The sequence below is a fragment of the Olea europaea genome, chromosome 2 (genome assembly GCF_002742605.1).
Source record: "Olea europaea var. sylvestris chromosome 2, O_europaea_v1, whole genome shotgun sequence".
Classification (NCBI taxonomy): Eukaryota; Viridiplantae; Streptophyta; class Magnoliopsida; order Lamiales; family Oleaceae; genus Olea; species Olea europaea.
The window spans coordinates 15,878,584-15,891,623 of record NC_036238.1 but is presented as its reverse complement, the minus strand read 5'-3'; the positions used below and the strand labels follow the sequence as shown (position 1 = coordinate 15,891,623).

Genomic DNA, 13,040 nt, shown 5'->3' with positions numbered 1-13,040 from the left:
GGCTGGAATAGTGAAATAACAGTCAAAAAATTAATTTTTGGGTGAAAAAATCGAGCCCAAACAGGCCCTAGGGAAAAAGATTTATAAATTCATATTGATATCAAAATATTGAAATTTTATTTCTATCAGGATTGATACAAGATTTCTATTTGGTATGAAGGGATTTTCAGAAAAACTGGTTTTTCAAACTGAGAATGGGCTTATTGCTTACAACTCGAGAATTCAGGATAAGATGATCTGTCATTCTTCTATGGTAATGTCTCTATTTATACAAGTTTATGAGACTCTATCACATCATTGATTACATCAGCAAAGGCACTCTTGCCTCTCTATTTTCTTCCTTGGGCCTACATCTTTACATGTTGGTTCAACTTTTCTATCCAAAGAGCATCTTTTTCTATTATTGCTCTTTATCTTCAATGTCTTCACATGTAGTATTATTGTCCTTCATCCACCTTTGTCAAAAGGTGCTTTGTCTTCTTCTTTCATTTTTTTTCACATGCAGTTGGGGCACTCCCTTAGCTGGCAGGATTCTTTTATAGTGGTAGGACATCCTGAAATTGATGTATATCAAATCTTGTAATATAATTTTTTAAATTTCTGATTTTGTATATCTTCCATTGGATAACAACATCCAAATTTTCATATTAGCACATGCAAGAGAATTTTTTATCAAACAAATTTTTGGCAATGTTGTAGATGGCTTTGACTCCAAGTGCTCTTCTATGTCTGATCCATGATTTTGTCACCATTGGGACTTTTCTATTATTCTCTGTAACATCAATTTGGAAATTGGCTGCAACATATCCAATTGAGATTATGTGTTCAACTGGATAGTAAACAACTCCATTATATTCTGGACCGATTGGATATAATTTTAAAAATATCTTCCTTCCCTTGGCAAATCTGGATATTTCCTTAATGAATATGTCATCAAACTTTGAAATTTCAATAAAATCTTTTCCTGAATAAATCAAATCCATGAATCCATAGTCTGTTATGATTTTTATGAATGAAGGGTCACCTCCTTCCATGACTGCTATTTTGGGGTAAACATTATTTCCCGAAAAAATGAAATATAAATCACTTATTTTTATTTCATAAGCAATTTTGACTATTTCGGCATATTTTTCTTCGTTTGGATCTAAAAGGATTTTATCTTCTTGGTCTATGATGCTGATTGTTTTGATATCTCTTTTATCTCCATGTATTATAACTTTCTTGGCTGATGATACAAAAATGGAATCTCCTTTATTATCAGTTGATATGTTGTCACGGCTGGATCCACTGCTGCTTCTAGCTGTGCTTGTTTGGTATTGATTTGGAAAACTCATTTCTGAGCTCTTTGGTATATCTTTTTCAAATAGTATATTTTTTAGTTGTGCTACAATAACATCAACTTGATTTTTGAGTTCTATGGCATATTTATGATGCTTAGTAGTGATATTCAACAATATTTTCATATTTGAGTTGAACATCTCTGAGATCTGGAGGTTGTTCCAGAACTTATATCTTCAGATTCTTCTTTAAAAAAGTTTGCCCTTTCTTGTATATGTGTAATAGATTGGTATAATTCCATGGCCTTGGCTTTATCCAACAGCAAATTCTATGTTTCTGCTGAGAAAATCTGCAAGAAAATTATTAACTCCTTTAATATGGACTGTATCAAATTATAAAATGCTAAATAAGCTTGCCATCTATGAAACCTTCTGTATTGTGGTTCTGAGGGTAACTTATTCATGACTAATCCTGCAACTTGAGAATTATCAGTTTCAACAATAAATTTCTTGGATAATAAAAATAATGAGAACTTTTTTATTCATCTAATAATTGCTAGTAATCCTTTTTCATGAGTAGTATAATATATTTCTGCTTGGTTAAATGTTCCACTTGAATATCTACAAATTTCATTAAGATATGTTTTTAATATTGCTGTCCAATATTTATCTGAGGCATCAGTATTAACAATCAAATTATCTTTTTCATCTGATAATCTTAATTTTGGTAAATTTTTGCATTCTTCTTTTAATGATTTAACTATTTCTGTATGTTCTTCATTCCATCCCTTAGTATTTGTTTTTCTAAATAAAACTTGGATTTTATATCTTTTCTTAGAAAGATTTTCAATAAATCCTTCTGCATAATTTAAACATCCTAAAAATTTTTGAATTTGTTCCTTAAATTCTAATTTATTTGGAAAACTTTCTATCTTTTTGGATATATGAGTCTGTAATTTTATCCCTCTTTTATCTATTGATAATCCAAGAAAGTCTATCTCTTATTTTTCTATTATAGATTTCTTTTTAAATAGTATAATTCCTTCTTTTTTTACATTCATTAATAAATTGGATTAAATGATTTCTATACTCTTCTTTACTATTAGAACATACTAATATATCATCAATATACACTATTAAAAATTCATTAAACTTTTTAAATATATTATCCATCTTTCTTTGATATACTTGTGGTGCATTTTTTAGACCAAATGACATAACTAACAATTCATATTTTACTTGAGGTGTGCTAAATACAGTATATTGTATACTATCTTCTTCCATTTTTACTTGCCAAAAATCCTGATTTATAATCAAATTTAGAATAATATTGTTTTCCTCTTGCAAGATTTATTAGTACTTCTTTATTTGGTAGAAAGTAACCATCAAATTTAGTATATTTGTTTAATTCTTTAACCATTCTAACTTTTCCTCTAACTTGTTCAGAGTGTTTCATAACCATAAAGGCTGGACTATTCTGAGGTCCGTTACTATGTCTAATAGGTTTTTGTTCTAATGATTCTTTTATCTGGCTTTTAAATTATTGTGTATCTTCTATAAGATACATCATTGGTCTTACTCTTATTGTAACATTTTCTGTTAATTCTATTTTGACTTTTGGGTGATATGGTTTCCAAAATAATAATGAATTCTCTCCATAAACATTTTCTAATTGTTCAATGATTTTTTTTCTATATTCATTTCAATTCCTGTTTTTAGAACATTTTTATATAATATTCTTTTATTTTTTATTTCATTATTGAGAATTGGTTTTTTCTCCCATTTATCATCACGCTGGGCTAGCTAAACTCTATAAAGTTTAAATTCTCTAAGAATTTTTAATAAGTGTCCACAAGGTGTTTGTAACATTATCATATAATTATTTTGTTTATAATATTGAAATTGTTGTATGAAATCATTTCCTAATAATATATCACATTCTAATTTATCATATTTATAAATTTTATTTATCGTTACTTGTTGACTTCCAAGAATTATATTAATTTTGTCAGCACTATTAATTATTTGAGTACTTTCTCCTGTAACATCAATTATTTTTATATTACTGTTATTATTCCATGATTTTATTAAAAAACTTTTAATTATCGTTATATCACTTCCTGTATCTATTAAAGCACAAGTTGTTATATTTGTTTCTACAATAGTAATTTGTATATATACAGCTAATGAGAAACTTATCTGATTATTCATCTAATTCTTTTTACATAATATAATTTGTCCATTACGAGCAATATATAATCCTTCTCTTTTTATACTATAATCTTCTAATCCATTTAGAAAACTCATTCCTAAAAATATATGAGAGTTTATGTTCATATTTCTATCTATGTAACATGGTACTAAAAGATCTATTCCTCCTATTTTTATTGGTACCTTAACTTCTAAATCTGTTATATGTACTTGTCCATCAAAATTTACATACTTATATGATTCAGTTTTATGAGTTATTAGTCCTTTATTTCTAATCGAAGTTATATGACATTCACTAGCTCCTGTATCTATTAATATATTTGGTCCATTTATATTTTCTCTTCCATTATAATATTCTCCTTCTATTTTCATATTTCCAGCATTTCTATACAATTTTACTTCTTTTATTTTGTTGATTTCTTCTAACTGGTTTTTATTAAGTATTTTAAAACTTTTTGATCTTTTAATTAATTTTCCATCCTTAAATGTTATGTTATTAGAACATTCTCCTTTATTTAATTATATTATTTCAGGTTTATTTTTTGCTATACTAAATTCATATTTTTCTGGAATTAAACTTATTTGTTTATTTGGTTATATTATTTTACTAATATCTTTACATTCTTTATGTACTTCAATATATGGTTTATTGAAATAAATATTCTCATAATTAGAATTGGTAAATGTGTAAAAAGCTCTATATTCTATAGTCATAATTTGATCACCTGGTTGCATAATATCATCCATATGAAGTTTAAAATGTAATCCTAAAACTTCATTACAATTTCTATCTTTTAATGATACACAATATTTTGGATAACATGTAAATATAATTTTTTGATTTGCTAAATTTCCTTCTATTGTTCATAAATGACTATCTTTTAAATTTTTTATTCTTCCATCATGTAAAGTTATAGTTAAGGGTGAATCTATCCCTTCTCTAAATAGTGATTTGAACATTATTTGTATTCTTACTAAATAAACATATTGAATTTTTTCACTTTGTTTTTTAATAATCTTTGTTAATAGTTCATCAACTGTATTTTTTGTTAAAAGATTTAATTTATGTTGTCTATAAGTTGTTCTTACATATATGATTTTTTCTATTTTTTGATATTCATTTATTGCTATTATTTCTTTTTTCCATATTTTATCAAAGACTTCTCATTTTCCTATTTTTAAGTCTAACGATAATTTTTGTAATTTTCTAAACTTGTTATTATCAAAAGTAATATTTAATACATATCCTTCTATTCCTTCATATTCTTGAATATTTATATTATTGCTTTCTATTTCTTCAATCTCTTTATTCAGATCCTGATTCATCCTCTTCTGTTTCATTTATATATACTTCTTGATCATAGTATTCTTCAATATATGATATTTCACTTAATTCATCTTTTATTTCTAAATATTCTTTTTTTAATATTCTAACTTTTTTTTTATCACAATCAGGGCTTATATGACATATTTATCCACAATTCCAACATTTACATTTACATTTACATTGACTTTTATTTTTATTTTTATTCTTTTGTTGATTATATAAGTTATTTATTCTTTTGTAATATCTTCTTCTAGGTTTTATATATTTTTTATTAAAATTTCTAAATTTTTTAAATCTTTTATTTTTATATTTTCTTTCATTAATTCTTCTTTCAATATTACATCCCCATTACACAGGGGTTTTCATATCTTCACAACATGTTTTAGTTAATTTTTCTGAATTTTTCATTAATTGTCTTTGTTGACATATATATGCAAGTTTTTCAAATAAAAATTTTATTCTTGAACCTAAAGTTCTAAGTATTTCAGTATTATCTCTAACATATTTTTCAAATTCTATATTCCCCATGAGCCTGGTAATTTATTATAATACATGTCTTGGTATACTTCTTGATTTTCATTACTATAAAATTGAACATAATAGTAATTTTTAAATTCACAAGTATATTCTTTAATTTTACACATATAACATATTATTAAGTTTATTAATTTTACTCTAACATTATCTTTTTCTCTTATTGATTATTCTTCAGCATTTCTTATCCACTTTTCTCCTAGTAACTCATCTGAAATATATTCTACTAATTTTTCTATACCTTGTCTATCTGACTTGATTATTTCTGTTTGTACATTTCTTTTTATTAATGTTTTTGTATCATTACTTATTCCTTTCCACCAATTTCTAACATCTCCTTCAAATGATGCTATTAAAAAATCTATTTTTCTTTCAATATTTTTCCATATGTCATTTTTGTTATAGAAAAAGAATAATATCATTGAATCTGTCCAAATTAATAAGGCTTTTTAGTATCTATTTTGCAGTTTAAATCTAGTTTTGTTCCTCCATGATTAATTGGTTTATCATAATTATCATTTAATTCAAACCTATCTTTATATTTATTTCCTTCAAGTGGTTGTTTATCTCTTATTTTATTATAGAATTGTCTATATGGTTTATTATATATATGTGCATAGCTTTCATCTGTGTCATGTAATTCTTGTTTAGAGGTTCCTGCTGGATTAGGTCACCGTCCAGTATTCATTAAAACTTGGTATTCACTTATATCAGTTAAATTTAATTGATGAAAATTTTCTATTAACAAATATAATTCTTCACTCATCTTCTTTTTCTTCTACGTTTAATTTTCCTAATGATTTTTCTCTAAATTCTTCTTCCTCTTCTAGTATTTTTGGTAATATATTCTTTCTAAACTCATCATCCATGCTTCCTATTTCTATTACTATATTTTCTTTTTCTATATGTTTCTTTCCTATTCGAGTCATCTATTTTTCTATAAGTTTTTTTTTTTTATCTATTTTCTCATCTTTATTCTTACTACTTTCTTTTAATTCTCTAATTTCTATTTTTAATATATTTATATCGTTTCTTGTTTCTTTTACTTCATTGCTCAAATCTTGTATATCATTTATTAACATTTTTATTAATGATTTTAATTCTTCCATATATTCACTTATTGACATCTTAATTTTTTCTTATTTCTAACTCGTAGGTTAATTTACATCTTTTATCTTCTTTTTTATCTATTATTTTTCTAATTCTTCTCTCAACTGTTTCTGAATCTACTAATTCTTCTTTCACTATAGTAAAATGTTTGCTCTCAAGTTTTAGTCTTTCACATTTTAATTTTGTTAATTGTCTATTATTTGATATTCTCATTCCTTCTGGTATTAACATTATATTTTTTATTTCTTCTTGTATTTTATCCATTTTTAAAAGTAATTTATTCAATTTTTGATGTGTATTATCAATTGTACTCATATTTTTCTTTATAATATAAATTATTTTCTTCGTCTTCATATATATTAATAATTTTTTCATATGTATAATTATCTTTTATTTTTTCTATTATTAATTTTTCTAGTATTTGTTACTTTATTTCTTTAGGAAATTCTTTAATTATTGTCAAAGTCATTATTTTATATAACTACCTTTTTCTTCTTCTAAACACCAATAATTATCTATTTTTCTAATTTTAATTTTCATGATTTCTATGACTCTGATACCAATTAAGGGGGTTACTTAGAGCGAACAAAAATCAATTAAATCAAATAAAAATATTAATAAAATAAATCAAACAAAAATTATCAAATTTCAATCAATATTTAATTTTAGGGACTAAAATAAAAAATTTCTATATTATGATGCCTTGTTATGTAATATTCAAATGGTGAGCATTTTTTATATGTAAATTGTCTAAGGGCCATTTTGAAAAAGTAAACTTTTAAAAAATGTTATTTCCATATATTTTCCGGAAATAAAGCCCACGCCTCATCCGTAAAAACCCTAAGGTACCTTCAAAGCAACCACCGGCTCCAGTTCCAGTCAAGCAGGTAAAGAACGTCATATGTATCTATTGGATAAATATATGGGCAAATTTTCCCTCTTGGGTGCATGAATCGAAAAAATTTCTCATCTTCCTGGATGACTATTAAAAAGGTGTAAATTTTTTAGGTTGATTTTCTTTTTCTTGTTTTATCTGTTCCTCACCTGAAGATCCAGTCAACTGTTATTTTTTTTCTCCTTTCTTTTTGGCTACTTGTGGCATAGTAAAGAAACTGCTAATATCGTGCTGGGATTTTATTTTATTTTTTCTTTTGAAGTGAGCCACTTATGGAAAAAACTGAACCAGACCAAAATGGTCTGTTCTGGTTCAGCCAGCCTTACAATTGGAAAAAGAAAAAGAAAATCTCTGATAAATGAAATAGCTCTGAACTGTATTTTGCCTACCCCTACTTAATGAAGTATTACTGCTTATTTTAATCTTAAGCACTTTATTACTTATCAGTTGGTGTTTAAATATTAATTAAACAAGTATACCAACAACCCAACTTGTTATTTCGACAGGATGGACAACTGATCGCAATGTAATATGTTGACTTCACTATTCTCAAAAGACTACAACTCAAACAACATGGTTTTGCTACCATAGAAAGAGAAATCAATACATATCTAGTTTCATTCCATTGTTCTGGTGGAAGAAAATGGTGCAGCTATTCCTCATTTTCAAGAGGCTTGGCAATTTACTAATTTTGGAGGATAAACTTTGTTTTGATACGAATGACCTTGTGCTTTATTTGGAATTTGTGATGGAAAATGATCTTGCTCGAAGCAAGATAGGTGGAAGAATTTGTGATCTTAGTATGGGCGGTGTAGGAAATATTACTCCCTCTTGCACTTTTTATAAGGTATGCATATTATGTATCATGATGCAAATTTAGAATATTCTTTTAGTGAAATACTAGAACTAATGATTTTCTTTTTTAAATTGAGCTTGGCACGAGTAACCATGAAAGGATTATTTTTATGATATTTATATTTATTGACCTTGCAAAATTGTCGCTTTGATTTAAAATTTAATCTATTGGTAAGGACTAGTAATTTGTTGCTAAAATTAGATGAGTTTTAGTGTTATAGATGGAATGGAACCAAAAGTTTCTTATTTAGAACTCAAAATCTATAGTTAGTTTTATGGTATAATTAGATGCCTATTGTATCAAATTCATAGCTATTTTAGTATTTTTAGATTCTTTATACTTTGCAATACATTATTAGTATCAAGTATAAATAATTTCATGAATTCTATATAATGATTTTGAATATATTGTAGATTGATTCTTGCTATTCATCAATGTTAATTTTCTTTAAATTTCTTTTAGGTATAAAAATAGCGTGGAATTAGTCGTGGATTGGCATCACAAAAAATAATGAATGCAAATAAGAATAAACTTATTGTACAAACTAGAGGGAGATATATGCTCATTTGGTAAAGCATTCTCTTTGCCAATGATATTGACATCATGCGAAATATTGTCTCATAGCGCTTTTTGGAGTGCATCGACTGTCCATGGTAGGGGAACGAGCCTACAAGCGTCTTAATGTAAGTAAATTTTGTAATAAATTTAAATTATGTTTACTATAATCAATTAAAAGTTTTTTACCTTGATGTTATGGAAATGTTGATTTAAATGATCATCAGATATTTGAAGTTATCGTAAGATGTCATTAGAGGTATAAACAACACAAAAGCGCATGTAATAAAAATACATAAAATTAAATTTAGAGGGAAATGATCCGCTACAGTGTAAGCCATCGACCATTAAATCACAAGAGGATTGGGAGTGGATGTGTGCACACCGCTTTATAAAATTTTTCCTTTGGGGGAGTGAATTGAGAGGCAGATTTTCTTTTATAGTGGCAGACCTTCTCGTGTTTATGTCTTTGATAGATCTCATGATTTATGAGTTTAGTTTTGTTTTCCAGTGAAAGATGCAAATTACATGACATTTGACTTTGGCTTTAGAGTTAAAAAAAAGGGAAAGAAGCCATATTTTCTGCTTCAAATTTTTATAATGCCGTTAATCTTGTTATTATGTGGGTTCTCCTTGGTGGATTTATTCGAGTCAGCATACTAAAAAATTAATGGAAAGCATCCCATGCCTCTATTTTATGATAAAGTTCTCCCCTCAACGTCGATTTTCATGTCAGTTTGTAGTTGAATTCCTAATATGAGTTGATTATTCATGCTCATTTTCACTTAGGTTCTAATTTTTTGCTCTGCTGTGATGTGTGTCGAAAGCAAAATGTCATTATTTATTCATGTTTTTCCATATGGGAACAGAAGTCTTCATGGGGGCAGTGAAGGAGTGTTGAGGTTTTCGATTTGGTTTTACTTGGTTTTTAGCCTCCGTTTGACATCATTAATTTTCATTCCAGTGCATTTCATTTCTTTCTCTCTTATCTTCAACCACACAATCTTCCATTAAATAATATTACACGTAAATCGAAAATTTTTCCTTCTTTTTCAACCACTCATTTCTCAAAAAATTATTATTCCACCCATTTTCATTTCCATAAAATGGGGCCCAAACCCGCCCCGGGGGAAGAGGGGGGGGGGCTTAATATAGTGTTCTTTTATCTCCAAGTTTGGTATCATATATAAACAAAATCACTGTGAGAGTATTTCTGTTTAACAACTCTATATGGTGGGCTAATGGATGAGTGATCAAGTTTTATTTTTGCATAGTTTTTTATTTCACTGGAAGAATGAGTTGGTCTCATCGAATTATTTAGGATGATGCATTTCACGGCAAAAGGATGGGATAACCAAGTCGTGATATGTAAGATAAATAACTAATAACACTAATATATTTTACAATAAATATTGTTTATTTTAACAACTTTTTGGTATTATATGACAGAAAGGCAGTGGAGTTGCAACAATCACAAAATTAGCTTGAGAATGATACACTTGTCATGGATGAAACAGTAATACGTGCTCAAATTCTTAGTAGGAGTTTTAAGACTTGCTCGGATTGGACCTGGTCTGTGCAAGTTAAATAGCAGCGCATACACGGCTCTTTCTAGGTTTATTACAGAGCTAAAAACCCTTATGCAACGAGTCAATGAGGAGGATAATGTTATTAGAGAGTTTACACTACATCTTGAATAGCATGCTTATTCAAAACTTTGCTAGAATTTGAGTTAGCATCCTCCTACAAGGTCAACAATGATCCTCCACCACAGCTATCAATTGGTGCAGCAATAGTTACCAAGAAATTATGGGAAGTTATCTTTTTCTAGCAAAATCTATGCCCCTGTTTGTTTATATAAAAATTAAATTTTAGTATATTTTGATAAAAATTGATGAAATGTGTAGATGAAAAGTTGTAGGATTCTTGAAATGTGTGGTTAAAATTTATTATTGATTTTAGATTTTAATAAGATTTTTTAGTTGAACCAAATGTGAGCTATGACTTGTGTTTTTTTGTTTAGTTTTCATGCTAATTGTGCTTGAAAGTTTAGGACACATTTGTAACTAATATTCAGTAACACATCCTTCATATTTTGGTAACAGAAACACCGAAACAAATATTCCAAACATTGTTTCAGGACAGTTACGGAGAGCCAAATGTGAGCATGGCAAGGCCAAAACGGTACAATTTATAGCAAATATTTTGAAGAATTTTTTTAACAGTTTTAAATTAAATTGGCTTTCTCAACTAGAAATTGTACTGTGCTCAGGATCTAATAATGTGACCATTAAATATGTTAAATTAGATTTCATTCATCATGTCGAAGATTAAAATGCATATGCCATAGATTGCAATCATACACGTTCTTTCCAAATGCTGAATGAGCTATTGTACAAAGTACATGAGCTCCCGTTTGGCCTTCATTTTTTTGAAATTTTAATGGTTATAATAGTGTTTTTTTGAAAAATGTGTGGTTGAAAAAGAATGAAAAGTTTTTTATTTGTGTGTAATATTATTTTATGGAAGATTATGTAGTTGAAAATAAAAAAGAGAAAAAGAATGAGAATGCGGGCCAAATGGGAGCTTAATAGAAAACAAAGGGGAAATTCATTATTTATAATTATTTTGCCTATAAAGTGTTAGTTTCTCTACGAAGTTCAGGTTTGGAGGAAAGGTAACGCTACACGCACATCCCGATGTCCACCCCTCGCATGGAGAAGGACCCTCTTCGAATAAAATATAATTTATTGAAGCAGGTCCTCTCATGGATATCGCATTATGCACAAATAACATCTTTCTTGGGAGAATAGGTATCAGTAAAATTTACAGATTCAAGAGCAAAATAAATTTGAGCAGCTACGTGCTTATCATTTTGTGGCCTCAAAATTGCAAAGCTCTACATGCAGCACGGTACTCCAGCCATGCCATTCTCAATACAGTATTCAAGAAAGCACGCACTTCATGAGCATTTGTGCCTTTTGTGATGCTTTTTCCGAGTAAAACGCTTGACCGATTATCCTTTATTTCAATGTAGAAAGCATACACTTCATTTTTTTTGAGATTTATATCTTTGTAAATGTTATTCAGAATTTATGAACTGAACTTTGTAGGAATCCTTCAATTTTAAATATCAAAATTCCGACGGGTATTAATATGTTAGTGTTACATCTCATCCGACAAGACTTCAAGCATCGACTACGTGACAACTAGCTAGCAAACAAATTCAGGTCCACATTCATCGTCACTATCCTACCTAGTATATCGAAGACCATATAACATTGTAGTAGAAGTGATACACCACACCTGTCAAACCTCCATGTAGAGGTCGAACCCTCCATGGCAGAGGCAAAGAGATACGACATACTGCAGCACTAATCTGAAGTAAACAAGCTTCAACCACAAGGGCGTCACATTCTCTCACCTCTCAGAAGAACTACTATGTACAAGATCTTCTATGATTAATTGATGTGACATTTTTACAGCAAGTACATAACAATCAACTTGTCAATCTACTTTTTAAATATCATGTCTAGGTTATAGGTTGGAAAAGCACCAAAGCCTCTAAACCTAGGACGGTAGAAGTGAGGCTTATGATAAAGAGTATCAATCGTTTATATGAGGCCACATGTCCTTTCATCCAGTGTTAACCACTTCACTTCTCTTATTATAAGAGCTTATATTCAGTGTCATTTAAAGATAATGCAGTTTTACATACTTGTAGTATTATTGCTCGTTGACTCTTGTTCTCTCTATATACCTTTGTGCTTATACACACATTCGTGGCTCATATCTTTTGTCCGTCCTACATCCGAATATACATATACAAGTTGACTGATTTGACCATCTAAATACTCGCAGTCACCTCCCCCACGATCGGAGAAGGTCACATGCTTTTGACGGTTTGTTCAAATGTGCATGAATTATATACATGTTAATGTGAGTGAAGTTGGGATTTGTTGACCACGTCACGGATCAGAAATCGAGGTCAACAGTTAGAATTTGTTACAAGAGAATGAAATATAATTTAAATACATGATCATGTGAGTAAGTTTAATATCGTGTTTAGTGAATTGGATTTAGTGAATTGGATAGGATTGAATGGGATTCAGCAGCTGAGAGAGGAATGGTGATTACAAGAATTTTGATGCTTTCCACCCTGTCGATATGCAACATATTAGTGACCAAGCCCCTTGAGATTCTTAGGCCAAACTATTATTATTTAAATGGATTATATCAGACTAGAAAAATGGCTAAATGGTAAATGAAGCAAAC

The 13,040-nt window shown here is 28.6% G+C and overlaps 1 long non-coding RNA gene across 2 annotated transcripts; it reads left to right on the top strand.

Annotated features, from left to right (window-relative positions):
* Window positions 1-7,270: 7,270 nt before the first annotated feature.
* On the top strand, window positions 7,271-10,757 carry LOC111412326. 2 transcript variants are annotated; one of them, XR_002706012.1, is made up of 4 exons: window positions 7,271-7,346; window positions 7,861-8,201; window positions 8,673-8,893; window positions 10,215-10,757. It is a non-coding gene; the product is annotated as an uncharacterized LOC111412326 (long non-coding RNA). The 2 variants fall into 2 exon arrangements; XR_002706021.1 differs by lacking the exon at window positions 7,271-7,346 and adding an exon at window positions 7,353-7,452.
* Window positions 10,758-13,040: the final 2,283 nt, after the last annotated feature.